The 27,366-nt window shown below is 35.2% G+C and overlaps 1 protein-coding gene and 1 non-coding gene across 2 annotated transcripts in view; both read left to right on the top strand.

Annotated features, from left to right (window-relative positions):
- ACVR1C (activin A receptor type 1C) overlaps positions 1-27,366 on the top strand; it is a 78,138-nt gene that overhangs the window by 1,133 nt on the left and 49,639 nt on the right. The gene's annotated exons all lie outside the window — the stretch shown is intronic.
- LOC130859711 (U1 spliceosomal RNA) lies at positions 12,299-12,462 on the top strand. The gene has a single exon (XR_009055269.1). It is a non-coding gene; the product is annotated as a U1 spliceosomal RNA (small nuclear RNA).

Below are 27,366 nucleotides of genomic sequence, written 5' to 3'. Positions count from 1 at the left end.
GAGACCCGGAGCAGATTCCTTGCTAACTCATACTTTAAACATTTCAATCAGACATTTAAGACATTTGCACATAAAAACCTGGTATTTTCCCATCGGGCTGTACTTTGTCCGATGCATTTTTGTTTTCTCAGATGACAGTCTGTTCGACATTAATAGCTGTACTCCAGGGTGGGTAGTTTTCCTTTTAGTGACATGTGCGGGAGAATGTTTTGAATAGTACGATTGCTGTCACGTGCAGATTCAGTGATTCAGATGGTCTGAGAGACTCACCAAATACAATTTTCAGATGAAAATTTGATTGTTGGAAATGATCAGTTGATACAATAGGAGGATTAAAACATTTCAGTTATCTTTAAAAGGCATAGCCTTTCAGGAAGGAATTACCCAGAGACTTGTCAGAAAGATGAGGGGATAAAGGGAAATATTTGCGTTCAGAGTTAGTAAATTCATCAATGGGAAAAAAAAATGACTATAGGAAAGTCTTGAGAAATGGGCAGAAACTCCACTAAATTGGCATACTCAAAGTGCTCTTGATGACAATAGAATTTATACACACAAAGTCTTCTGGAGATCAGTTTCGACTGGACACTTGTGAAGTTGCCTCTGAAGGCTATCTGTACAACCCTTCTTATTTCAGGGAGCTAATAGCTTTGTTGCAGACATTTTAAAAAATAGATTCAATTATTTTTTATCTAGCTTGAAAGGTATATTTTGTTATATGACAGAACCTTTAGACAATTTCAGAGACCCAGGGCACAGCAACATAGGAAACACATGCCCTGCTATGTTCAAAAGGCATGGAATCTTTTGGCATTGAAATGTGTAAAAAGGTAAAAAAAAATAGATCATCCATTCAAATTTGATTGTTTCCTTAAAATTTGAAGAATAAGAAAAATGCCTGATATGGAGATAATGTGGCAGTATAGTAGAGAATTACTTATCAAAATTGAATTTTAACAATGAGCTTTTCTGTGTAGAATGCAATCATTTTGAAATATCTTAAGAAATTTTACTCATCTTTGTGTTCCACAGGAAATAAAAAGTATATGGCAATCTACATTTTTGATTCTTATTTTTTATACAGATCTTTGATTATTTGATAGAGGGATTCAAGGTCATTTATTTATTTATTTCATCTTTTAAATTGTTTTTCTCATGTGGTTACCTTCATTATTTTTGACCTGGTCACTTTAACAAATTGCACTGTTAATCATATTTACCATTTTTTGGGAAATGTACATGCCATTGTTGACATGCTATATGAGAAGTTGCTGTTGACACAGTGACATAGCAAAACCGCATGACAGAAAACACTACTTTCCAGTTTGGCTTTGCTGAGCACCAGGCCTAGGACCCTAAATATCGGAAGATATTGATGAACCAATGAACCCTTTTTGCTTTGGCTGTTTTCCCTCAGCATCTGTAGTACCTTAGGTGTGTCAAGCCTTGACAGCAGAGTAGAAATCATTTCTCCTTGGTGAGAATCTCAGAGGGTAATTGCTGGTCTGGTGGAAACTTAGAGAAAATATTTATTGGTCTGGACTGGCTAAAAAAATTAGGCTGCTCTGTGTTGCTCTGATTATCTAGTTCTTGGATACCTTGATGTTTTGTAAGAAAGACCTGACATGACCTCACATTTATCATGTGTACTAAACAAAGTATTGCCAGAAAATGTCTTGGAGTTCTCAACTGTCCTGGACTTAGGCATTATAGAGCTTTACATACCGTATACTCTCTACGAATTTCATGAAACTCCTTTGTCTTCTGGTTGGAAAGGATTATTAAGAGTCTAGAAAGCTAGAGGCTGTTACTCTAAAAGTGAAAAGGTAACTGTTTCATTTAATAACCAGAGTGGGGGTGAGGGTTTCAGGTAATGAGTTGTTTGTTTGTTTGTTCTTTTGTTTTCCCCAATTTAACGGCAGCTAGCAGTTCCTACTATACATTTTAAGCTGTGCTGGAAGTAAAAGTGAAAGCTTTGGACTGACTGAGTTTATAATGCAAAAGATTGTGCCTTTGCCCTTCTTTAAGCATAGTCATTTATTGGTTTATTGACACAAATGTAGTAAGAGGCTCCCTGGTTCCAAAAAAGAGACTTCTTTGGACTAGGAGAAACTCTGTGCAGAAGTCCTTGGGAGCATATTTCTTCGTTGACTGTACCGCCTGAACCTGCTTTAGCCTCAAACTTAAAGAAGTATAAAATATAGTTCCTCCGATTTTCTACAATGATGCAAAAATAAAGGATTTGAGGTGTGAGAGTAAGAGAGGAGCAAATGATAACACCAAATTTTGACCCAAGCAGTAGAAGAACAGACCATTGAGTGGGGTGAGGCTGACTGCAGGAGGAGCAGGTCTGGGGAGAGGTGGGGCACAGTGACAGAGAGCTGGAGCTTAGTTTTAGGTATGTTGAGAGTTAAATGTCTACTAGGTACTGGAGTGGAGATGTCAAGTAAGCAATTGGTTTTATGAGTCTGGAGTTCAAGGAATAAGTCTGACCTAAAGATTAAAAATCTAGAGCCAAGGGCATTTACAGACAATTTTAAAAGACACATTAAATAGAGTCACAGGTTTAGTGAATCACAGCATGCCCAGTTAAACTGAATTTCAGATAAACAACAGATAATTTTTAGTCTCAGTATGTGACAAATATGACATGGGACATACATATATTAAAAATTAATTGCTGTTTAATTCTAGTTTAACTGAGCATTCTGTACTTTTATCTGGCAACCCAACATTACATAAATATTGTGGTGAGGTGAACTGCTTCTGATATATGTATTCCCAGCTCTTGCATTAGAAAATACACCTATTTTCTAGTCCTGGTCTCTCAAAACTTCTGTTCTAGCTCTGCTGCCACCTCCATGTGTATCTCTGAATTGGTCACTTCCAAGTCTTTGCAATGAATGTCTCCACTGCTTCTGAGTCAACAGGGAGGGATACCCAGCCTTTCCTAACCTTACATGAGTACCTTACCTTGAAGGATGTGTGCAAAAAGAAGGAATACTCTCTAGATTCCCTGCAAATGATTTATTGTTATGTGAAAGCAGTTGATTTTGCCCAAAGTTATGGTCTTTTGAATGTGATTGTTACTTCCAAATGCATTTTTAGAGTACAGGAGGACTGGTTCCAGGACTGAAATTTGAGGATGCTCAAGTCCCTTATGTAAAACGGTGTAGTATTTGTATATAATCCTTGTATATCCTCCCATACGTGGTACTTTAAATCATCTCTAGATTAATTATAATACCTAACACAATGTAAACAGTATATAAATAGTTGTTAATACAATGTAAAAATCTATGTAAAGAGTTGCCAGTGCATGGCAGATTCAACTTTTGCCTTTTTGGAACTTTCTGGAGTTAGTTGGTTGTATCTGCAGATGCGGAACCTGTGGCTACAGAAGGCCAACTGTATTTTCCTTTTGAATGAATGTTCATGTGTTTCTCTTTAAAAAACCTTCTGGGCAGCAGCTGAGATTCAGTTTGTTGTATTTTTCTTGGGAGAACTTGCATCTCTTATTGTAAATAAGAAAAGGTTAAAAAGAGAGGAGAATGAGTGGAGTCACACAGGACCTGGTAATGTGACACAGTTTGCAGTTCCATAGCGGGTTCCTAAGAGAATGATCTTGAGTCCTGCAGGAGAGAGGCAGGGATACACAATGTCAGCAGAGGCTGTTTAGGTCCTGCTCTAGTCAAGTCTTGACCTGCCACCAAATAATTAGCATTAGCTCCATTTTGAGATTTGTAGGGGAAAATTGTCGTATAAATGAACAACTGCAGGCATGGATCATTAAATAAAGCTCAAACAGATGTGTTCACGTGTATATAAAGAGTTTATTTTAATAAACAGTCAAACAATAGGATTAATTTTCAAGTATAAATAGAAAACAGAACTAAACAGGAAAAAAAGGAAAAGTTCTAAGTACAGAGTGTGTATGAACTATCGCTCCTTATCATTTATATCTGTGAGGTATCTGGGAGGCTTGTTCTGGATTTTTCATTGATTAGGATTTCATGTTTAAAATTTTTCACAGCTAACAGTAAAAATCTCAAGGTTTATCTGTACGTTAAGAAATTAGGATGATATTGGGATATGTTCATAAATGATGTAGAAATTCCAGGTGGATGCACAACTATATGAATGTACCAAAGCCACCAAATTATATACTTTAAATTCGCAAATTGTATGGTATATTATTTTATCTCAATAAAGCTGCTAAAAAGTAAATATAATAATAATAATAATAATAATAAAGAAATTACACTTTTGCTAAGGGACCTAGGAATAACTAAATACTGTCTTGGTTCAGCTGTGCATCTCCTCCAGTCTAAGAGGGGTTGCTAAGGGGGCATCTAGAAAAGGGAGGGAAAATAAGGCAAAGTTATCTTTTTTGTTGCCTGGTACTTTGGCCACAAATTGCATGGCAGAACTCCAATATACTCCCTTTTTCTAAACTTTTAACAATTAAACAGCCTAGGATAAAGAAAGGGGGGTTGTGATAAGTCAGAATCCTGGATCCTGACACTGTGATCCCATCAAGAGGTCTTGTAATGCCTGGACGAAGCCAGAGTGGCGGAGCAGGGGACCTCCATCTCCAGTAGCTCATGGTAGCTCAGCCTTCATGGCAGCTGTGACAGGAGTTACAGGCCGTAATCTCAGGGGTGACTGCTAAGTTGAGAAAGGCAGAGAGTCTGTGGAGAAAGGTGGCTGGTTCTTTTCTGTGAGGAAGCAGGTCCTGCCCTTCCCACGCTTGCTATAAAACGAAGCAGGAGACAGGGCCGTGACCATGAACATGAAAGCCCTGTGCCTTTCTTGTTCTTTGAAAGCTGGATCCGTGAAGCATGTGGGCCTCTTGGTTCCCTGGAACCTGGACAATACAAATCATACTCCTCTCACTTAAGGATCCAGTGAAAAGTAAAAGAGAGGGAGGAGGTGAGTAGGAGTGTGAAAGAGACAAGGTAGACTTTATTTCCAAAGGAGCCAGTACTCCATCATTTTTCACTCTTTTGCTGGATCACGTGACTCTTGAATTCATCTGCTCTGATTGGCCAACCAGGCTAACAGGATTCTGTTCAGTCCTGGTGCTTCCCTTTTGCTCCTCTAGAATAACTTCCCTCTTCTGTTGTTCTCATCTGTTTTTTTAGAGTAGGTATGTGAAGATGGTGTTTCTTTGGAACTGTTTTAAATTAATCCCCTCAAGAATTCATGGGTGAATCATTCAGTATGACTCAAGAGCTTGGCTTATTATTTTTTTTAAAACAATTTAAATTTGCCGGTGACTTAAGCATCCCAAATTAGATCAATCTACTTTTTCATTAAACTTTTCACATCAAGAAAATGCTTAGGATGCTCTGATTTTGAAAGTGAAACATTTATTTTCTTCTAATCTGTTTCATCATTCCTGTCTCATGCTAAGGTAAAATGACAGAGATAGATGCCACATCTCTGTATGTTGATTAAGTTCCTTATAAATTTTTCATTCACTGCCATGACTGAATTAATGCTCTGGTCAAAAACCAGATTAGAAAAAAAATCTAATCCATCAGGATCTGAACAATGATGATTTTGATGCAGAATGTTTAGTTTCATAAATGCTTGCTTATCTTAGAGAGGTCAGCATCAGAGGGTGGTAGTCCAGATTAACACAGCTCTCAGGAACCAGATTGTTTCAAAACAGAGCCAAAGTATATTAAAGAATATTAACTCATCACATCTCATAACTTTATATGATGACATTTCCCTGGCCTTATCCCCTAGTAATGTGTTTTTTTCTTCTTTCTATTCCCTTTATTGCTCTTCAAGAGTAAAGATCTACACTGTGAACCTTTGCCTCTCTAAAATCATAGTAAGAGGGCATTCTCACTCACATTCCACTTGGAATCAAGTGTGTGTTTCCAGGAAATAGCACACTAAATTCGAAACACTGAATAAAGGATAATTATATGATTAGCAGACGATTCCTTACAGAATCATAAATGCATAGTTCAATGAATCTCTCTCCCTTCTAAAATCTTTCTCTCCTATAGCTGTGCTCTAGATATATTAGCTGCATTATATTAAAAGGCATTGCTTTTTGGCACATAGGAGAAAGTTGACTTTGTTAAAACAGCTGGACCTCTTTAAAAGGATTGACACTTACTGTGACAAATCAAGATAAGATGCTCCTTTAGAATTACTTCTACTGAACTCTCCTTTGGATATTGTCATTATCATAAAAATTTTCATAATTGTTCCTTATTATCTTTTTAATACCTATAGTATTTATAGTGCTGTCTCCTCTTATATTCTTGACATTGAGAATTTGAATTTTCTTTCATTTCTTTCCTCTACTTACTTTGAATTCAATTTATCCTTTTTTATTCTATCATCTTAAGTTAGTACCTTAGATCAAAAGAGTTGTCAAACTTTTTCTTAAAGGGTCAGATAGTACGTGTTTTAGTCTTATGGGCCCTACTGTCTCTGCTGCAGCTACTTAATTCTGGCACTGTAGCATAAAAGCAGGCATAGACAATACATAAATAGGTGTTGCTGTGTTTCAATAAACTTCACTTACAAGTGGGACAGCCAGTGGACCATAGTTTGCTGACTCTTTCTTAAGTCATTCACTTAAGACCTTCCTTCTTTTCTGCTATAAGCATTTAATGCTCTAAGTTTCCTTCTCAGCAACTGCTTCAGCTCATCCATAAATTGTGCTACATTGTGTTTTTGTTTTCATTGAGTTCAAAATATTTTCTAATTTTTATGATTTTTCTGCGACCTGTGGGTTACTTAGATATCTGATGGTTAATTTCCAAATATTTTGGTAATTTCCAGATTGTTTTGTTATTGACTTATAATTTAATTCCTTTGGGGATGAAAAGACATCATCTGAATGATTTCAGTTTTTTAAATTTCATTTTTATTTGTTTCAGAGCCTAGCATGTGTCTGACATGGTCAGTGTACCATGTGCACTTGAAAATAATGTGTATTCTGTTTCTGTAGGGTGGAGTGTTCTATAAATGTTATTCAGGTTAAGTTGCTTAACAGTATTATTCAAGTCGTCTATATCTTTTTTTAAATTAATTAATTAATTTTATTTATTTATTGGCTGCATTGGATCTTCGTTGCTGCACACGGGCTTTCTCTAGTTGCTGCGAGTGGGGGCTACTCTTCATTGTGGTGTACAGGCTCCTCATTGTAGTGGCGTCTCATGTTGTGGAGCACGGGCCCTAGGCACATGGACTTTAATAGTTGCGGCACGTGGGCTCAATAGTTGTAGCACACGGGCTTAGTTGCTCCGTGGCATGTGGAATCTTCCCAGGGCAGGGCTCAAACCTGTGTCCCCTGCATTGGCAGGCAGATTCTTTACCACTGCACCACCTAGGAAGTCCCAAGTCATCTATATCTTTACTGATTTTCTGTCTTCTGGTTTTATCAATCACTGAGAGAAGATTGTTGACATCTTCAACTTACATATGAATTTGGCTATTTTTAGTTTTTCCAATTTTTGCTTCATGTTTATCGGAAAAGTTTGTTAATGGGTATGTATGCATTAAGATTATTATTATCTTTTAATGTATATATATCATTAGGGAACCTCCTGCTTTATCCCTGGTAATATTTATTATTATGACATGTCTTTCTTTATCACTGGCAATATTCTTTGCTTTAAAGTCTACTTTGTCAAAATTAATATACACATCCCAGCTATGCTTAATATTTGTATATCTCTCTTATTTTTACTATTAATATAGCTACTCCAGCTTTCTTGTGCTGCAAATGTCTGCATATTATAAATTTCCCATCCTCATATTCTTAACTTTATGTGTACATATGTACACATGCATACATACATACACATACATATGTATATATGTATGTGTGTGTGTGTGTGTGTGTATAAATGGTTTCTTGAAGAGACCATATGGTTGGGTATTGTTTTTCATTCAGTCTTCCATACTTGTCTTTTAACTGGAGTGTTTAGACCATATACATTTAATGTATTTATCAATTTGGTATGTTTAAATCTGTCATCTTGATATTTTTATATCTCTCCTTCTATTTCTTCCTCTTTTTTTGCCTTGATTTTGTTTAATTGACTAAATGTTAGTATTCTATATTGTTTCTAATATTATTTTATAAGCTACATCTCTTTCTTTTTAGTGGTTACTGCAAGATTTATAATATCTATCTTTAAATTATCACCGTTTAATCTAAGAAGCTTATTATCATATTCTTCCATTCCTCTCTTCTTGTCCTTTGTGCTATTAATCTCATATGTTTTATTTCTAAATATTTTATAAACCTTGGGACAAGTTATTATTTTGGCTTTATATATTTAATTAAATTAATTAATTAATTAATTTATTGTTTCATTGTTTTTTATTGACATGTAGTTGATGTAATTACCTTTAAGTGAATTATAAAATGAATGTAGTGTTTTGCATTTACCCACCTATTTATCATTTCCATTCATTGCCCTTCATTATTTGGTGTGGATCTGATTTACATCTGGTGTCACGTTATTTCAGCCTGAAAAACTTCTTTTAACATTTCTTATTGTTCAGTTTTGATGACAGTAATTTTTAAAAATTTTTATTGGAGCATAGTTGATAACAATGTTGTGTTAGTTTCTGCTGTATAGCAAAGTGAATCAGTTACACATAGCGTATCCATTCTTTTTAGATTCTTTTCCCATATAAGTCATTACACAGTATTGACTAGAGTTCCCTGTGCTATACAGTAGGTCCTTATTAGTTATCTATTTATATATAGTAGTGTGTATATGTCAATCCCAATCCACAGGTTTATTCCTCCCTCCCCTTTCCCTCCTAGTAACCATAACATTGTTTTCTACATCTATGACTGTATTTCTGTTTTGTAAATAAGTTCATTTGTACCATTTTTTTAGATTCTGCATATGTGATATCATATGATATTTGTCTTCCTTTGTCTGACTTACTTCGCTTAGTATGACAAGCTCTAGGTCCATCCATGTTGCTGCAAATGGCATTATTTTGGTTCTTTTTTATGGCAGAGTAATATTCCATCATATATATATATATACACACCACATCTTCTTTATCCATTTGGAATCTATTTTTGTTTTCTGGAAAAGTTTTTATTTTCATTTTTTTCTCAAAATTTTCTTCTTAAGCTTTTGATACACGGGAATCAAAAGAATTTTATAGTTACAACTGATACATTCACCAAGTAGATTATACTTGCTTTGTCCACAAATATCCATTTATCGCTCTCTCTATTCATTAATACATATTATTTTTGATGCATTTTAAATAAATTGCAAATAGCAGTACACTATTCTCTAAATACTTTAGCATGCATATTATTACACAAATTCAACATTTGCAAACACTTGCAAGCACAACACTTTTCTCTTTTGATGAAACATTTACATATAATGACATTCACAAGACTTATGTGTACATTCTTGGTATTGAGAAATGCAGTCACTTAATCCTCTTCAAGATGTTAATGTTAAACATCACCACAATGAGTTTCCTCATGTCCTTACCCAGTCATTTCTCAATGCCATACTTCCAAAGGATCTGCCATTCTTATTTTTTTTCACTGTAGCTTAGTTTGGGCTATTGACTGTGTTGCTTTGTAAATGCCAATTAGGTAAAATTTGTTGGTAGTGTTGTTCATATCATCTATATTTTTACTGAGAGGGGTGTGTTAAAAATCTCCAGCTGTACTTGTGGATTTGTCTACCTCTCTCCCTTTAATTCTGTGAGTTTTTATTTCATGTATTTTGAAACTCTCTTATTAGGCACATACACATTTAGAGTTGTTATGTCTTCCTGATGCAATGACTATTTAATTATTATAAAATCTCTCACTTCATCTCAGTAATACCCTTTGTCTTGAAGTCTATTCTGTCTGATATTAATATAACCATGCTTCATATTTGCACATATTTTCTCCATCCTTTTACTAATAACCTATCTGTATCTTTAGATTGGAAGTGTACCCTTTGTATATAATGTATGTTGGCTTTGGGTTTTTATCCTTTAACTATATGAGAATAGCTGCCTGTAATTTGAGTGGTTAGCCCATTAACATTTAGTGTAATTATTGATGTGGACTTAAGTCTACCATCTTGCTATTTGTCTCTCTCTTGTTATTCTGTTTCTAAATCTTTTCCTTTTTTTTGTTTGATCATTTCTTGGGGATATTCCATTTATTTCCTTTATGGATAGATTGTAAGAAAATGTCAAATGGAATGCTAGGTATGAAAACATGAGATGAAGAATGCACTTGATGTGCTAATAAGTAGACTTTACACAGCCAAAGAAAGAATCATGAGCTTGATGATGGAACAATAGAAATTGCCTTATAATTATGTAATTACACTATTACAAAGTCATTACACAAGAGTGGAAGCTGTCAGGAGGTAAAAGAGAAGAATGAAAAGAACGAAAACAGCATCTAAGAGGTGTAATACAATATCAGGTGGCATGATGTGTAAGTGGAATCCTAGATGGAAAAGAGAATGGGGTAGAAGAAATATTTGAAGAGATTGATTAATAATTTTCCAAATATAATTAAAGACATCAAGTCACCAATCACAGAGGCTCAAAGAAGTCCAAGCAGAATAAATAGCCCTCCTCCCACACCTCACACTGTTAGACATATGATATACAAATTGCTGAGATTCAAAGAGAGTAAATCTTGAAGGCAGCCCATATAAAATAGACCTATAACATACAAAGGAACAAATTTAAGAATTGAAGCAAACTTCTCATTAGAAACTATGTAAACCAGAAAACAAGAAAGTGACAACATTAAAGTGCAGTGAATATAAAACTGTCAACTCTGTATTCCATATCATATAAAGTTATCTTTTTAAATGAAGGAGAAACAAAGATATTTTCAAACCAAGTAAAACTGAGAGAATTTATTACCACTAGACCTGCACTGTAAGAAATGTTAAAGCAACTTTTTCAGACAGAATGAATATGATATCACAGATCTGGATCTACACAGAGAAGTAAAGATCTCTGAAAATAGCTAAAATGAAGATAAATGTAAAATATATTTTTCCTTAACTTTAATCACTCTAAAAGATGATTGACTCTCTAAAACAAAAATAGTAACAATTCTCTGTGAGTTTATCTGACAAATGGATAAAATGTATGACAGCCTTAGCACAAAGGATGGGAAGGAGGAAATGGGAATATATATTTGTTAAGTTTTTTATATGTCAAGGGATTATAGTATTATTTAAAGTTATACTGTGATTAATTAAAGATGTATATTTTACAACTGAGGGCAATGCCTAAAATATTAAAGTTAAATTAAAATGTTAAGGTTAAATAAGAAGCCAATAATGTACATAAAATAAAATAAAAATATTTAAATCCCAAAACATGATGACAAAATGGCAAAGATACTGAACATAGATGCAACAAATAGAAGGAAACTAGCAAGATGGTAGATTTTAATTCAGTGATTTCAGTAATTACATTAACTATAAGTGGTTTAAATACAGCAATTAAAAAACTGAGATTATCAAATTGAAAAAAATAAACAAGAACCAACTATATGCTGGCTATAAAAAACTCACTTTCCATATAAGAAATGCACTTTAACTATAAAGACACAACTAGGTTAAACATAAAAGAATGAGGAAACTTATACCATGCAAGCAATAATCATAAGAAAACTGGAGTGGCTATTTTAATAACAAAGTTGACTTCAGAAAATGGAATGTTGAAAGGGATATTCCATAATAATAAAGGAGATAAATGATCAAGAAGATATGGTAATCCTAAATGCATATGCACCTAAATACAGAACTTCAAAATTTATGTAATGATAATTGATAGAACTGAAAGGAGAAAAAGACAAATCCGTAATTATATTTTGAGTCTTCAGCACTCCTCTCTCATAATTGGTAAAATAAGCAGACCAAAAATTAGTAAGGTATATAAGATCTGAAAAATACTTTTAATCAACTTGACTTAATTGACATTTGTGTAACATTCCTATCAACAACAGAATATACATCATTTTAAAGTGCACATAGAATGTTAATCCACATCAATCATATAGTGGACCACAGAACAAATCTAATAAATTAAATAATTTAAAATATACAAAGTATTTTCTTTGAATATAATGGAAATAAACTAGAAATCAACAGCAGGAACTTATCTGGAAAATCTCCAAATATTTGGAAATTAAGCAATAAACTTCTAAATATTCATGAATTGAAGTAGAAGTCAAAGGAAAAATTAGATACTATTTTTAATGGAAGGGATTAAAAATACAACATATCAAAAATTGTGGGCTATACTTACCTGGCAGGGGAGATACCATGATCACGAAGGTGGTTTTCCCAGGGCGAGGCTTATCCATTGCACTCCGGATGTGCTGACCCCTGCGATTTCCCCAAATGTGGGAAACTCGACTGCATAATTTGTGGTAGTGGGGGACTGCGTTCGCGCTCTCCCCTGAAAAAAAAAAAAAAAAAAAAAATTGTGGGCTATACCTAAAGTAATGATTAGTGTGAAATTTATAGGAACAGCAAATAAAGCAAACAGAAGGAAGGAAATAAAGGCAAGTAGAGAAATCAAGGAAGTTGAAAATAGAAAAAAACATTAAGGAAAATCAAGGAAAGCAAAAACTGGTTTTTTTTTTTAGATCAATAAAATTGGTTTACCTCTATCTAGATTTACCAAGGAAAAGGGAATACACAAATTACCAATGTCAGAAGTGAAAGAGGACATCATTACAGACTCTACATACATAAAAATACGGGAATATTTCAAACATCTTTTTAGGACATTTAGATAAAATGAACAGATTTCTTAAAAAGTACAAACTACCAAGGTTAATCAATAAGTAACTGAATAGTCAAAGAAATTTATTTCATAGCTCAAAGCTTAAAAACTTTTAACAAAGAAGATTCCAGTCCCAGATGGCTTTACTGGTGAATTCTATAAAACATTTTAAGAAGAAGAATGTCTATTTCCACACAAATTCTTTCAGAATATGGAAGTAAAGTGACCACTTTTGAGCTCATTTTATAAGACCAGCATTACACTGAGACCAAAACTAGGTTTAAAGACTTCTCAGTGATAAATGCCTACAGATCAATATGTCTCATAGAGATGTAAAAATCTTCAACAAAATATCAAATTGAATCCAACAATATAATAACAGGATAATACATCATGATCAAGTGGGGTTTATCCTGGGTATGCAAGACTTTACAACATTCAGAAATCTAATATTACAATTCACTGTTTCAGTAGACTAAAGAAGAAAAAACATATGACAATATCAATAGATACACAAAAACCAAATGACAACACTCAACATCTATAATAAAAACGCTCACCAAACTAAGAATAGACGTGAACTTCCTTAACATAAGAAAGAGCTTTTTCAGAAAACTTGCAGCTAACATTGTACATATCTGTGAAAAACTAGATGCTTCTCACTAAGAGTGGCAACATGACAAAGATGTTTGTTCTTACTACTTCTAATCAATACCAAATCAGTGCATTAAGATAAGAAAAATGTGTAAAAGGCATATGGATTAGACAGGAATAAACAAAAATTTCTCTATTCACAGATGATTTGATTTTACATATAGAAAATACTAAAGAATCTCCAAAAAAAAAAGTATTAGAACCAAGAGTTCTTGCTCAAGGTTGCATGAGACACAGCTAACATAAAAAAAAAATCAATTGTATTTTTATATAGTAGCAATAAAAAATCAGAAATTGGAAAAAAGAAACCATTTACAGTAGCATCTAAAAATACACATAATACTTAGGTATCAGTCTAACTAAAGATGTGGAAAATCTGTATTTTGAAAACTATGAAACACAGTTGAAAGAGTTTAAAGACCTAAATAAATGGAATGATATACTGTATTCTCAGAACTGAAGGATCAGTGTTGTTAATATGTCAGCAATCTCCAAATAGGTCAAGAGATTCCATATAATCACAATCAACGTCCCAATCAAAATTCCAGCAGGGATTTTTGCAGAATTCACCAAGCTTTTTAAAAAAATTATATGGAAAGGCAAATGAGCTAAAAGAACCAAATCAGTTTGGAAAAAGAAGAACAAAGTTGGAACCTCACAGTGCCTGATTCAAGGCTTATAAGTCTACAGTAATTAAGACAGTAAGTTATTGGCAAAAGGAGAGATGAATATTGATTAATGGAATAGAATAGAGAAACCAGAAATAGATCCACACATTTATGATGAACTGATTTTTTACAAAGGTATAAAGGCAATTCAATAGAGAAAGGACAATTTTTTCAACAAATGATGCTGGAAAAATAGGCAAAAAAAGAGAAAAAGAACCTCAAACGTGCCTGGCATGGTTATAATTGTTAAGCCAGAATGGGTCATAGACATAAAAATAAACTCTAAAACTATAAAAACTTCTAATAGAACACAGACGAAAATCTTCTGATCTTGGGTTAGGCAACATTTCTTACATGAGAGCACCAAAAGCATGATCCATAAAAGAAAATATTGATAAATTGGATTTTATCAAAATTTAAAACTTCTGTTCCTCGAAAGGTGCTGTTAAGAGAATGAAAAGACAGACTGACAGCTGGGAGATAATATTTGCAAGACATGTGTTTGGTAAAGCACTTGAATCAGAATATATGAAGAATTCTCAGGACTCAAAGAAACAAGGAACTCAATAAGAAATGAGCAAAAGACCTGAAGAGATGTAAAGCAGATATCTGAATGGAAATAAGCACACTAAAAATGAGGACATGCTTATTAAAACCACAATGACATGCCACCGCACACCTGTTCCAATGGCTAAAATAACAAAACAAAACAAAAAAGATGACAATACCAAGTGCTGGCAGGATTGCTAAGTACCTGGAGCTCTCATACATCACTGGTGGGAATATAAAATGGTACAGCCACTTCAAAAAACACTGGTAACTTTCTGCAGTATAAAGTTAAACATACACTTTCTATAAAACATAGTAATCCCACTCCTAGATATTTAGAGAAGAGAAATGAAACTTATTTCATATAAAAATCTGTGTTAATGTTTATTACAGACTTGTTCCTAATCAGCAAAAACTGGGGAAATATGTCCCTTAATTGGTGAACGGGTCAGCAAGCTCTTGAACATTCATTCAATGAACTTTAAAAAAATTTTTTTTTAAATTTTTATTGGCATATAGTTGATTTACAATGTTGTGTTAGTTTCTGCCGTACAGCACAGTGAATCAGTTACACATATGCACATATCCATTATTTTTTAGATTCTTTTCCCATAAGAGCCTTTACAGAGTATCGAGTAGCGTTCCCTGTGCTATAGAGGAGGTCCTTATTAGTTATCTATTATATAGATAGTAGTGTGTATATGTCAATCCCAGTCTCCCAATTTGTCCCTCCTCCCCCTTTTCCCCCTGGTAAGCATGAATTTGTTTTCTACATCTGTGACTCTATTTCTGTTTTGTAAATAAGTTCATTTGTATCATTTTTTTTTGATTCCACATATAAGCAGCATCATATGTTTTTCTCTGTCTGACTTAGTTCACTTAGTATGACAGTCTCTAAGTCCCTCCTCATTCAGTGAACTTTTGATTTATGCAACAACATGAATGAATCTCAAATGCCTTAAGGCAAATGGCAGAAGCCAGAATCAAAAGGCTACATTCATTTGGCATTCTAGAGAAGACAAATGTATAAGAACAGAAAACACCATTGTTTGCCATGGGCTGGGGTGGCAGGAGGAGTTGTCTAACAAGGTGTATGAGGAAATTTGAGGGGAGGGGTGATTGAACTGCAGTTGTCAAGACTCATAAAACTATATACTAAAAAGGATGAAAATTACTGTATGTAAATTATATCTCAGTAAACTTGACCCTGCTTCCCAAATTGGAGGGCATGTATATGAACTAACAAGTCTTTTATAAATCAGGAAGTCAGCAGATAGTTGTGTGAATTGGGTAATCAAGTGCCCTAAGATAATACCTTAAAAACATGAACAAAAATTGTTAAAAGTGGGTGCCTCTGGGAAGTGAGACTGGACAGATCCTTTTCATGTTAATTCTTCCTATAGTATTTTTTTTTACCATGTGCATTTATAGCATTGATTAAACAAACAAAAAAATTAATTACAAATAATTGATTTACTTTTGTTATATAAATTCCACATAAGTAAGGGATTTCTGTACATATTAAAATGTTTTTTGTGTGTATCATCTTTGGCTGTAAAATGGCATAAAGTATATAGAAATGAAATCAAATTAGGATAAATAAGGCTGTGTTTCATTCATTAGCGTGGAGTAGTGGTTTTTTTCTTCTCTTAGCAAAGAAAATTGCAACTGGGGGACATTATCCATACATAGATAAAGCCCATTGTAAATGTGGTATTGCTTACCTGCTCTTTTAGGTTAAAGTATTTGGTTCAACTTGAAAGGTCATTTATCACTTACGAGAGAGCACTTATGGGCTGCTTCGGCTCTTTTTGTTGGTTTACTATAGCATTAAGCTTGCTTATGGGGAATTTTGCTTACATCTGCAGTCTATACACAGACCCATTAATGCATTAACAAACCTTATTTTGCTGAATCAGGTTAGAGGTACCCCTTGTTTAATACAGTATCATGCACACCGTCGGCAGTCAGCATTTTCTTGATTGCCTTCTACACAGTCAGGGAAAGTCACCATGCTGGTTTTGACCCTCTTCTAAGACAAATTAAAAGATGAGAGGAAATGTTATAGAAAGATCATCAGGCTAGGCTAGTCTGTTGGTTTATGTCCTGGAGATCAGGTAAGCTTCCAGTGTAGAACGGGAGTCATTGTGGATATTCATGTATCTGAATTTTCAGAGATAGCCCTGCTTTCAAATATGCTAGCCTATTTTCAGAGCACAAACTGCAGTTTTTGGACTTAAAAACAGAGTTTCTGTAAGCAGTGGGATAACATGGCAGAACACATGTGGGTGAATACCAGACTCCACCATCAGTGTTATTTTAAAGGCATATGCGGAAGAGCTGACTAAAGATACCCCTGTGATATCCTCAATGACTCCCCATGAACTAAACATTTTAACAGAGCAAGAAGTGATGTTAACAAAATCTTGTTGTTAGTTTCTGAGTATAGCAGTAATGTATGTTCATTATAGGAAATTAGGGAAAAGTGTTGAAAAATGTAAAATCATCTTTAGTTTGATACCTTAGAGATAACCACTGCTAATATTTTGATGTATTTCCTTCTAAACTTGATTTCTATACATATATGTAAATTAAGATCATATCCTATATGTTTTATGATTCTACTTTTCTGTTTGGATTATTAATGAGATCAAACCTTTTCATGTTTATTGACAGTTTGTTCATCTGCTTTGTTCATTTCTTTATTGACATATTTGTCTTTTTCAAATTTATTTGTCAAACTGAAGAAATCATTGATTGATATGTAGGAAAATAATTAGTGTAGCAACCAATATGAGAGTTAACGTTCTACATACTTCTACTCTTTGATCATGCTCAGATGCCAAAGTTTTGGGGTTTTTTTAAGACAAAAAAGAGTCTATTTGTAGTTGGAGTTGCTGATTTTATCACCTTAGTGCTGCAGTTTCACTACCAAAGAAAAAATTACTCAAAGCCAGAAAGCTTATAACTTATAATCGCAGGAACTTAAATTTTAGGTTTTTGTTTTAACATGTGCTGTGTGTCAAATATTTTATATACAGTATCTCTTTTGATCACAAAAACCTTGTGAGATTGGAATTATTATCCCAGCTTCCCCAGTGCATAGTCACATTTAGAGAGGTGGAGAAACTTCCCAGGCCATGCAGCTGGTCTAGTAGTGGCTCAGGATTTCAACTGCAGATGTGGAATCTTCTGAAGCACAGGATGCTTTCCCTATACCTCACTGAATTCTCACAGTGTTAAACTCAAATGAACAGAGCTACAAGGATAACAGTTGTTTTTATTATTTTGCTGTAGTTTTTTGTCTTATATTGTTTTATACTGGCTTATCATGACAGTAGCAGCAAAACTCAGGATGACCTGCCTTAGACTTTTCTTTTCTTTTGGCTTAATATAAATTCTCTGGGACTTCCAAGGTCCTCTAATTTCTTATATTTCTTCATTTTTACGTATTGAAATATATTTGCGTAGTTGAAAAAAGCAAGCAGTTATTTTGTTTAATAATGTTTTGATAAACAAAGGACAGTATAATTCCAGGGAAAGCCATGTGACCCACCTTCTACAGCAGCTATGACAATCCCTAGAAGTCTGAGAATTACATATATTTTTAAAATTATGGATTTAAAAATTTCATCTCCCACTCATCAGCTCCCACTCCTACTCAACTTCTTTGAATAGAGGAGCAGGTAATGCTGCCCATTTTATACTTGTACAGTGTAAGTTCTTCATCGTATTCAAGCTAAACCTTTGAGTTTTGGGGTCAGTGTTGGAAAGAGGCCCAGTTGGGATCAGCCTTAGAGAAAGCTTTCCTTTTAAATCACTTGCCCTCCTCTTCCCCTTTCAACTCTTCACTTGCCATTCTATTTTTAGAGCTGCTTCTTACTTTGTATAGTTTCCTTTTATTTCTAGATTGAGAATTATCTATTCCTTACCATATCTGATCATAGAAATGAGGAACTGTGGATTGTGATAAAAATTTCTGACAAGTGAACCCTTGAGAACTCTGAAGACTTTAACTTTTCAATTTTATTTGCTACTTTCATTCTAAACCTGAGACCGTTTTGTCTCTTTTTCTATCTGTATATTCTTTTAGTTCTATAGTTTGACCGTAAATTATTACTTTTTCTTTATTGATTATTTTTAATTGCCTCCTTTAAATAAGTCAGAATTTCCTTAGCTTTCAACTTTCTGTATTTTATCCCATCTTCAATAAATAAATATGTCACATGTTCCTGTTCTTTCATCACCAAATTCTCCATGGTCCTCTCCCACTTAATTTCTGTCTTTTCTATTTCATAGAGATTGAAAACATAAAACTAGGCTTCTATGACTCAGTGGACTTCCAGAGTATGAACTCTGATTATACACTTTGATCTTTATGAGAAGGATATAACTGGTGGAAGCATTTACAAAGTGGATCTCTGGCGGGTGAGCATTTGCCTAGAGTGAGCTCATTGAGTTGAGCCCTGAAGGCCCAGCAGTCTGTTTTCTGAGCGAAGAAGTCCCTTGTTAAGGGAACAGCTTGGGATGCATGGCTTTTATTATTCAGCTTTCTCAGTTTTTTTGAACATTCCATATTGAATAAAAATAGCACTATGGACATTGCCTCTTCCATTTCAGAGAACATTCCTGTGTGGATTGTGGCCATTGATCATGAATGATCATGAACAAAACAAAGCACAGGTTGAACACTCAAGCTCCTCTTTCTGATGCACAGTTCTACCCCCAGATGAACCATTTATACCAGAAAAAGACAAAACAAATATGATAAAATACAGTTGCTTTTCAGCATTTGAAAATTTTAAAAGATATCCTTGATCTTGGGAAGGTCCATGCCTTAAATCTGGGACTTATTTCCTTCCTTACTTGGTTGGTATTATAATTCCTTTCCTTTTTGGAAATGATGGTAATAGAGGGTGCTTTTCTCCCCAGTATTCTTCCTTGGGAAAGAAAAAATTTAGTTCAGCCTTTGATTGAGTCCCAAACTTATTTTTGAAATTTTATGGGTGTGTAATATTCCCAAATCTGGTAACCACTACTATCAAGTATGATTTTATATAAACACCAACATAACTGCTCTATGGTCAATGGGATCTAAATGAATATGCAAATAATAATAAATATTAAGAGCTTAATTATCAATTTTTCTTTTCTTACCATTTGGAAAGACTTCACTAGCAGTATTTGGGTGGCTGGAATCTTGTGGTGCAAACAAGAGATTCCTTTTAATAAATTCTGATCTAGCAAGCAGTGGCTTTCAAAGGCCTTCCCCTGGGCTAGAGCCGTGATATTCAAGGGGGTTGGAAGGTAGAAAGCCACTTTTCCAATGGAGAAGCACATTCAAGTCACCACTGCGTAGATTTGTTTCTAGACAAGCTATACATTTTATTTCAAATGTCAAGTAACAGAAAACTAAGGGTGTCAGATTTTCATGTTTAGTTAAAAGAGACACAGGTTTTAAAAATGCTTGAGAAACGCTCTTCCGGGGTGGAGGTCTCTGTAAAAAGTAGCCGGCGTCCTCTCTCTGCTGCCGCTAGATGGTACCCGGGATCACCGGGAAGGCATCTCTGGAGTGAGGCTCTCTCTGGGCAGGCAGGGGGCGAAGCCAGCCGGAGCTGGCGGGGTCCGGAAGTCACTCACGCCAAGGCTCGGCTGACATCCAGGGGGTCCCAGAGACGGTGGGGGAGGACCTGCAAACCGATCAGATGAAGAGGAGGTGGAAGCCTCCGGGCCCTGCACTGGGGGAGGGCTCCGAACCCCAACCTGCAACTGTAGGGAAGGTGTCGAAACTTCCCAGCCAGCGTCAGAGTCCAGGGTGGCCTTGGGAGAGTGGTGTTCGGGACGCCGAGGTGGTTGGACTGGGAACGGAGTTCCATTTGGGGAATGGGTGTGACAAGAATATATTGGCAAAGTGGGGACAAGTTAATGCCCATGTATTTCAGCCCTGTAACAGGAGCAGTTTCCCCACTATCCAGTAGGTGAGGACTGACATGTTTTCCCCCGGCTGATGGGGCTGGCTGGAGGGTCTTTGAGGACTGCTGAGAGGGTGGGGTGGGACTGGTACTCTGAATGGGGGAGGGGAGGAGACTGGGGATGGTGAAGAATAATTGTGCTTCTCAAGACTCACCTCAAAGAAGCCTTCCCTATCCACCCCGTCCCCACCCCAGCTGGGTTAAGCAGTTGCTCAGCCTGTGTGTCCTAATACACTGTGTACACATCTCTGGCTCCTTTTACCACACTATAGTAATGTCCATTAACACTGCAGTTTCTTTATGGAACTGCCTTTTTGCTTTCCTCCCTACCTCCCTTCCTTAGCTCTTACCATAGTGTTTGACACATAATTAATACTTGTGATGGTTAATTTTATGAGTCAACTAGACTAGGCCATGGTACCCAGATTTTAGATCAAATACCACTCCGGATGTTGCTGTGAAGTTATTTTTGAGATAACATTAACATTTATGTCTGGGAGTAAAGCAGATTACCTTCCATAATTGGGTGGGCCTCATCATATCAGTTAAAAACCTTTTGAGGAAAACAAACTAATATCCCCAGAAGAAGGAATTCTGCCTCCAAACCATTTTCAGACTTGAGTTGCAACATCAACTCTTCCCTAGGTCTCTGTCCTCCTGGACTATCCTGCAGATTTGGAATCGTCAGCCTCCACAATCCAGTGAGCCAATTCCTTAGAATAAATCTCTCTTTCTCTCTGTAGATATAGGTATAGATGTATAGCTAGATATATATATGTGTGTGTGTGTGCATGCATGCGCACATGCTGCTAGTTCTGTATCTCTGGAAAACCCTAACTTATACAATATCCTTCTTTTTAAAGTCTAGTTTGTATTTATCACCATATATTATTGCAAAATTTTTATTTTCAGATTCCACATATAAGTGAAATCATATGATGTTTGTCTTTGTCTGACTTATTTCACTTGGCATAATACCCTCAAGGTCCATCCATGTTGTCACAAATGGCAAGACTTCATTCCTTTTTATGGCTGAATAATATTCCTCTGTGTGTGTGTGTGTGTGTGTGTGTGTGTGTGTGTGTGTGTGTGTGTGTGTATACCATATTTTATTTATCCATTCATCTGTTGATGGACACTTAGGTTCTTTCCATATCTTGGCAATTGTAAATAATGTTACAGTAAACATGGGGGTGCATATATCTTTTCAAGTTTGTGTTTTTGTTTTCTTTGAATAAATATCCCAAAGTGGAATTGCTAGATTATATGATGGTTCTATTTTAAATTTTTTGAGGGGCCTCCTTACTGTTTTCCATAATAGCTGCACCAATTTACATCCCCATGAACAGTGTACAAGGCTTCCCTTTTCTGCACATCCTCACCACCTCATTTGTTTCTTTTCTTTTTTTTTGGTAATAGCCATTCTAACAGGTATAAGTTGATAAACTTCTTGTGGTTTTGATCGTATTTCCCTGATGCAAATTAAGTTCTTTAAAATTGCAACATTCTTTGAATAATGATTTTAAAAACATTTTTATCTGGGAACTTACCATAAAGTAATTCACTTATCACCTATCAAAAAGATTTATGCACTTTTTTCATAGAACAATCAAATTCCACATGAATTTAATGGTTAAGTGTATAAAAAATAATTAGGTGGAATAAAGTATTGAACATTTAGAAAGCATTTGGATGGGAGATTTTTCAAGCTTGAAGGCAAAGGAAGAAAGTGCTAAGTAAAAGACTGGTAATCCAGAGGAAATATATTTTTTTAAGTATTATTTTTTCCAAAACAGTGAAGATGATACATTAGGAAAAAAGCAAATAAACATGAAAGTGGGAAAGGTTATATGTGACACATATGACAAAAGATTTCTATATTTATAAACAGCTCTTTAAAATTTAGAAGAAATTTTAAGATTTATCCAAGAGAAAAATGGCATGGACCAAAAATTCACCCAAGAGGAAATCCAGGGGACATATTAAAAAAAATGTCAACCCCATTAGGAAGGAAAAGCAGATTAAAATGAGATGCAACTTCCATTTGTCATATTATGAAGTTGTTAGTGAGGCTATCTAATGCTGACAAATGTACTGTGAAATGAGTACTTTCATAAAGGGCCAATGGAAATCTTAATTAGTACAACTTTTCTGGAAGGCTGTTTGACAATTCTATCAATAATGTCAGATATTGTAATTCTTGGGGCTCTAGATTAGGAAATTAAATTTGGTTAAAAATTAATCCACAAAGATATTCAACAGTGTTATTTAGTTGCAAAGATTAGAAACAACTGAAATGCCTAAAAGTAAGGAAATACTATATGCCATCCATTTACATTAATAATAGGTCTATCAATGCCATTGAATGACCATAAAAATATTATAAAGCTCATGATATAATGCTGACAGAATTAAAAAGCAGTACTTAAAATTGTGTTTATAGGTAGAATTCAACTCTGAAAAACTCTTACAGAAAAAAAGACTAGAAGAAAATATAACACAATGAGAATATTATAGGGTTTTGAATTGTGTTATGAATTTAGCTATCTTATATTCTTCTGTACTTTGCAGCTTTCTACAATTTTTAATTTAATACTTGTTTATTGGGTTTTTATCACATGCTATATCCTCTTCTAGTTGTTGGGGATATGGCGGTAGATAAGGCAGGAAGAAATCCCTGTCTTCATGGAGTCTTCATTCTAGTGAGGCTGATATAATAAATAAGCTAATTACAGCTTGCAGTTAAGTACCAGAAAGGAAGGAGAGCAGATCATTTGGCAAGAGGAGTCTGTGAAGATTTCTCTGAGGTGGTGATGTTCGAGCTGAGATCTGAAGAATTAGAAGGAAAGGAAGAGCGTGATAGTCAAAGGGACCAGCCTGAGCAAAGACCACGATGTGGGAAAGAATTTGTTATTTAAAGCTATAACAAGGAGACCAGTGTGTCCAGGAGGCTTGCTTATAAGAAATGAGGTTCAAGGATGGGGAAGAATCCAGACCTACTAGCCTCTTAGGTCATAATAATGATTGTGGATTTTGTTTTATCCTAAATGTAATTGGAAACTATTGAGAGTCACTCTTCTCCTAGGCAGAAGACAATACAAAAATCTCAGGACTTAAAGGAACAGTTTGATAAGGAACCACTTAGGCTGCCAATGTAAGAGAACAACTTCTCAAATTCAGTAAGAAATATATGGGAAGGTAGCAGAAGAAATGTGTCCCGTGATTAGGAACAGCCTTTTCTTTGACGTGATGCTCTGAGATGGGAGACCCCAAATAGAGTCAGTCCTTTTCTTCCTTACATGACTACTGTCAAGGTCTAAAGTTGTAATCGTGTATATACTGTGATTTAGGGATTAGTCAAGAGTCTGGATGTCAAGATCAACTCAGAGAGGCTTTGAACTTTCCTCTACTTCCCCAAAATATCATGCTGACATTGGAAAGAAAGATTCTCATATGATAAATACAGAGCAAGATAAATCATCTTTAATATTGACTGGAGAAGTTTTGTTGGATTATAAACCAGTAGGATCCGCTCACCCTCTGAAATATCAGTGTGTGAATTTGGAGGTGCAAACCTGTCCTTTACTGGGTGCTCATATTTCTAACCCCACCTCTCTATCTATCATAGATAAGGTAACCTGAAAATTACTTATATTGAGAATTGTGACCTGAACTCAGAGCAGCAGAGGGCTATAAAACTGGGGCGGTCTTTAGAAATCTTCTAATCTACTTCCTGACCTTATGATATTTCAGATGAGGCATCTGAGATGTGGAGAAGTTGACAAATTTGTCTGAAGTCTTAGGTGGTCTTTGGTAGAGGTGGGCTGAAACCTTAGGTTTCATTTAGTGCTACTTTTGGATTGAGGACGTTCAGAATGGCTAGTATTAGAATTCAAGATGTGCTGGACTCTTCCTAAATTGAACCCTGCAACTGGAGGTGAAAGCAGTTTTCACTGGTAGAATCCCTCCTGTCAGGGGGTTTCCATTCCTTCTCAGCCAGGAGGATGAGGCCTTCTGGAACAGGGAACATAATTGCCACTTACACAAAGGAATGATTTTCCTTTGTGCTGGGTGTACATTCCTGTATTTCAGGAGTTCTGAATTTCTTTAGATACAGTTGGGCAAATACAATTTCTAGAAGTTGAATTTCTATTGAAAGCTCATTTGGCCAAAAAGTTTGCATTTATATTGCCCATATTTTATTAAAGCTACTTTCTTTCTCTAGTCTGTTTTTCCTTACCACTAAGAAAGGCAGGGACTTTCCTGGTGGTACAGTGGTTAAGAATTTGCCTGCCAGTGCAGGAGACATGGGTTCAATCCCTGGTTTGGGAGGACCCCACGATTAAGCCCGTGCGCCACAACTACTGAGCCTGCGCTCTAGAGCCCGCGACCCACAAGTACTGAGCCCCCGTGCTGCAGCTGTTGACATCGGAGCGCCTAGAACCTGTGCTCCGCAACAAGAGAAGCCACCACGAGAAGCCTGTGCACTGCAACAAAGAGTAGAGCCTAGAGCCCTGCTCGCCGCAACTAGAGAAAAGACCCCCTGCAGCAATGGAGACCCAACACAGCTAAATAAATAAATAAATAAATAAATAAATAAATAAATAAATAAATAAAGTAGAGAGAGAGAGAGAGGCAAATGCTCAGCAATCACCACATGACAAGAAAATAAAATTTGAAAAGGAATAGAAAGGGAATAGCTTTACTTCACAGGCAGTAGTGCCCGTCCTGGCTGCTTTCCTGTTGCTATCCTTTTCATATTCAGCGCACTGATGAGCTTGAATTGTTCTTTAACTCAAAAGTCTGCTAATGATGAAAGACAGTAGGTCAAAGTTGAGACAGTTTTCTGAATTAAAAAAAATTATTTTGTGTTTTATATCCTGCTTCCAAATTAGGGAAATTGAATCAACTAATTTCTGGAAAAGAGGAAAGGGTATGTGTCAGAAATTTATGTAAGGCACTGGCCAATAGATGTTTTACCATATAGCCCCCAAATGTGGGAAACCAGTTTATTGAAAATAGCATCTAATTTAAAACAACTAATATTTCTCAAGCAAATACTAGTACGAGTAGCAGACAAACACAAGTGATGCATTTGGTTCTTTTTTGTAGTCTGATGGGCTTTACATTTCTAGACACCAGGGTGTGTTTGCCACCACATGTAAATATGGGTGAACATTTATTTTCTGATTGATTAGGAATGTGCACATCCTTTGGTTTCATGTGGGTAACAGATGTCTTGTGGGTAACAGATGTCTTGGCTTTTATAGACTAATTGGCAAAAAGGAGAAAGAAGAGGATAATTAAAAGGGTGGGAGGAGACACAAGAAAAGTGCAATCTTCCTGGTGGGGAAAAATCTAATAGACCTCCTTATTACGGGTAATTACCTCCTTCTTCAACTTCATTTGCTATCCCTTTCCATATGACTCAAGTACAGTATAATGGGAAAGTATGAAATAAAGAAACGTAAGTCTGACCTGTTGTCTGCTAGCAACCAGATTTATCCTGTCATAGAATATGCTACTGTAATTGACTCAATTTAACATCAGTTGTTTAAAAAGCAAAATATGAACACATGTCTCATCACTGATGGCACCCTATGTTTCAGTTGGTAACACTAGAGATCTGTGTTTAGTCTTGCATTTTTCATTTGCCACCAATCTACTATGCGCAAGATTAAATATGTTTGTAGATTGTGTATTAGATACACATCTTAGCTTCTTTTTAGTTTGCTGTTTGTTCTCTGTCAGTGGTACAGCCAATTGATTTGGAATAAATGAAGATATTTAACAATTGTTTGAAGCCATTATCATCAACACATTCTCAATTTTGTCAGTGTTTTCCATCATGCAAGATTTAAAGTAAATGTGCCATTTACTATGCCTTAACTGTATCACCTTGGTCTGTATTATTCTTCTGATTGGTACCTTTTACTTTAAACTGAAGGAGGTTTTTGTAGCCTGTTAAACATTCAGTGAGTATCCACATTATTCCTTGATAAGAACTATTATGTAATCATTTTTGTAAGGAGCTAGTAATGCTTCCAAGAGAGTAACAGATTATGTACTTAGAAACTTACACTTAATACAAAAGTTAAACAAACTGAAAGGTAAGGTTATTTATACTAGATGTAAGACAAAGGATATTGACTTTTATTTGACCACCTGTCTTGTCAGAAAATAGGTAGAATTTGTTTAAAAAGATAATTAGGACATTAAAGATCAAAATATCAATTGTTCATTGTTTAAGTAATTATTAATTTCTTTTTGCTGTATTGGAATTAAATTTTATTCTAAAAACAAAATATTTTCTTGTATATAAAAATATAAATTTTATAATAAGCTATATTTTATTCACCATTGCTAGAAACTGGTGAGGTTGGAGAATGGTTTTTGTACCCATCTTTTTTTTTTTTTTTTTTTTTAATTATCAGCTTTGGTAGGATAGAAACAATATTGTTTGAGTAGTCTAATGCCTACCACATAAATTCAGTCACTTGATCTTTTTGAGCCTCATTTCATTGTCTGTGAAATGGAAAGAGTGACAACTAACTCCCATGGTTGCACTGGGAGTTACACTTAGCCATAAACACACATGAAACTGACATATGTTTCCTCATTGAGTACTTTAGGGTTGTCTCCACTGGGTGGATCCATATCCCTTAGTTACTTGCCTTCATTTCCAGGGGAGGCTTCTCTTGGAAACAGGAAGCTCAAGGAGACTGATGAGGAGT

Source organism: Hippopotamus amphibius, chromosome 8 (genome assembly GCF_030028045.1).
Source record: "Hippopotamus amphibius kiboko isolate mHipAmp2 chromosome 8, mHipAmp2.hap2, whole genome shotgun sequence".
NCBI lineage: Eukaryota > Metazoa > Chordata > Mammalia > Artiodactyla > Hippopotamidae > Hippopotamus > Hippopotamus amphibius.
Note: the sequence above shows the minus strand (reverse complement) of the source record. Positions and strands in the feature narration are given on the sequence as shown.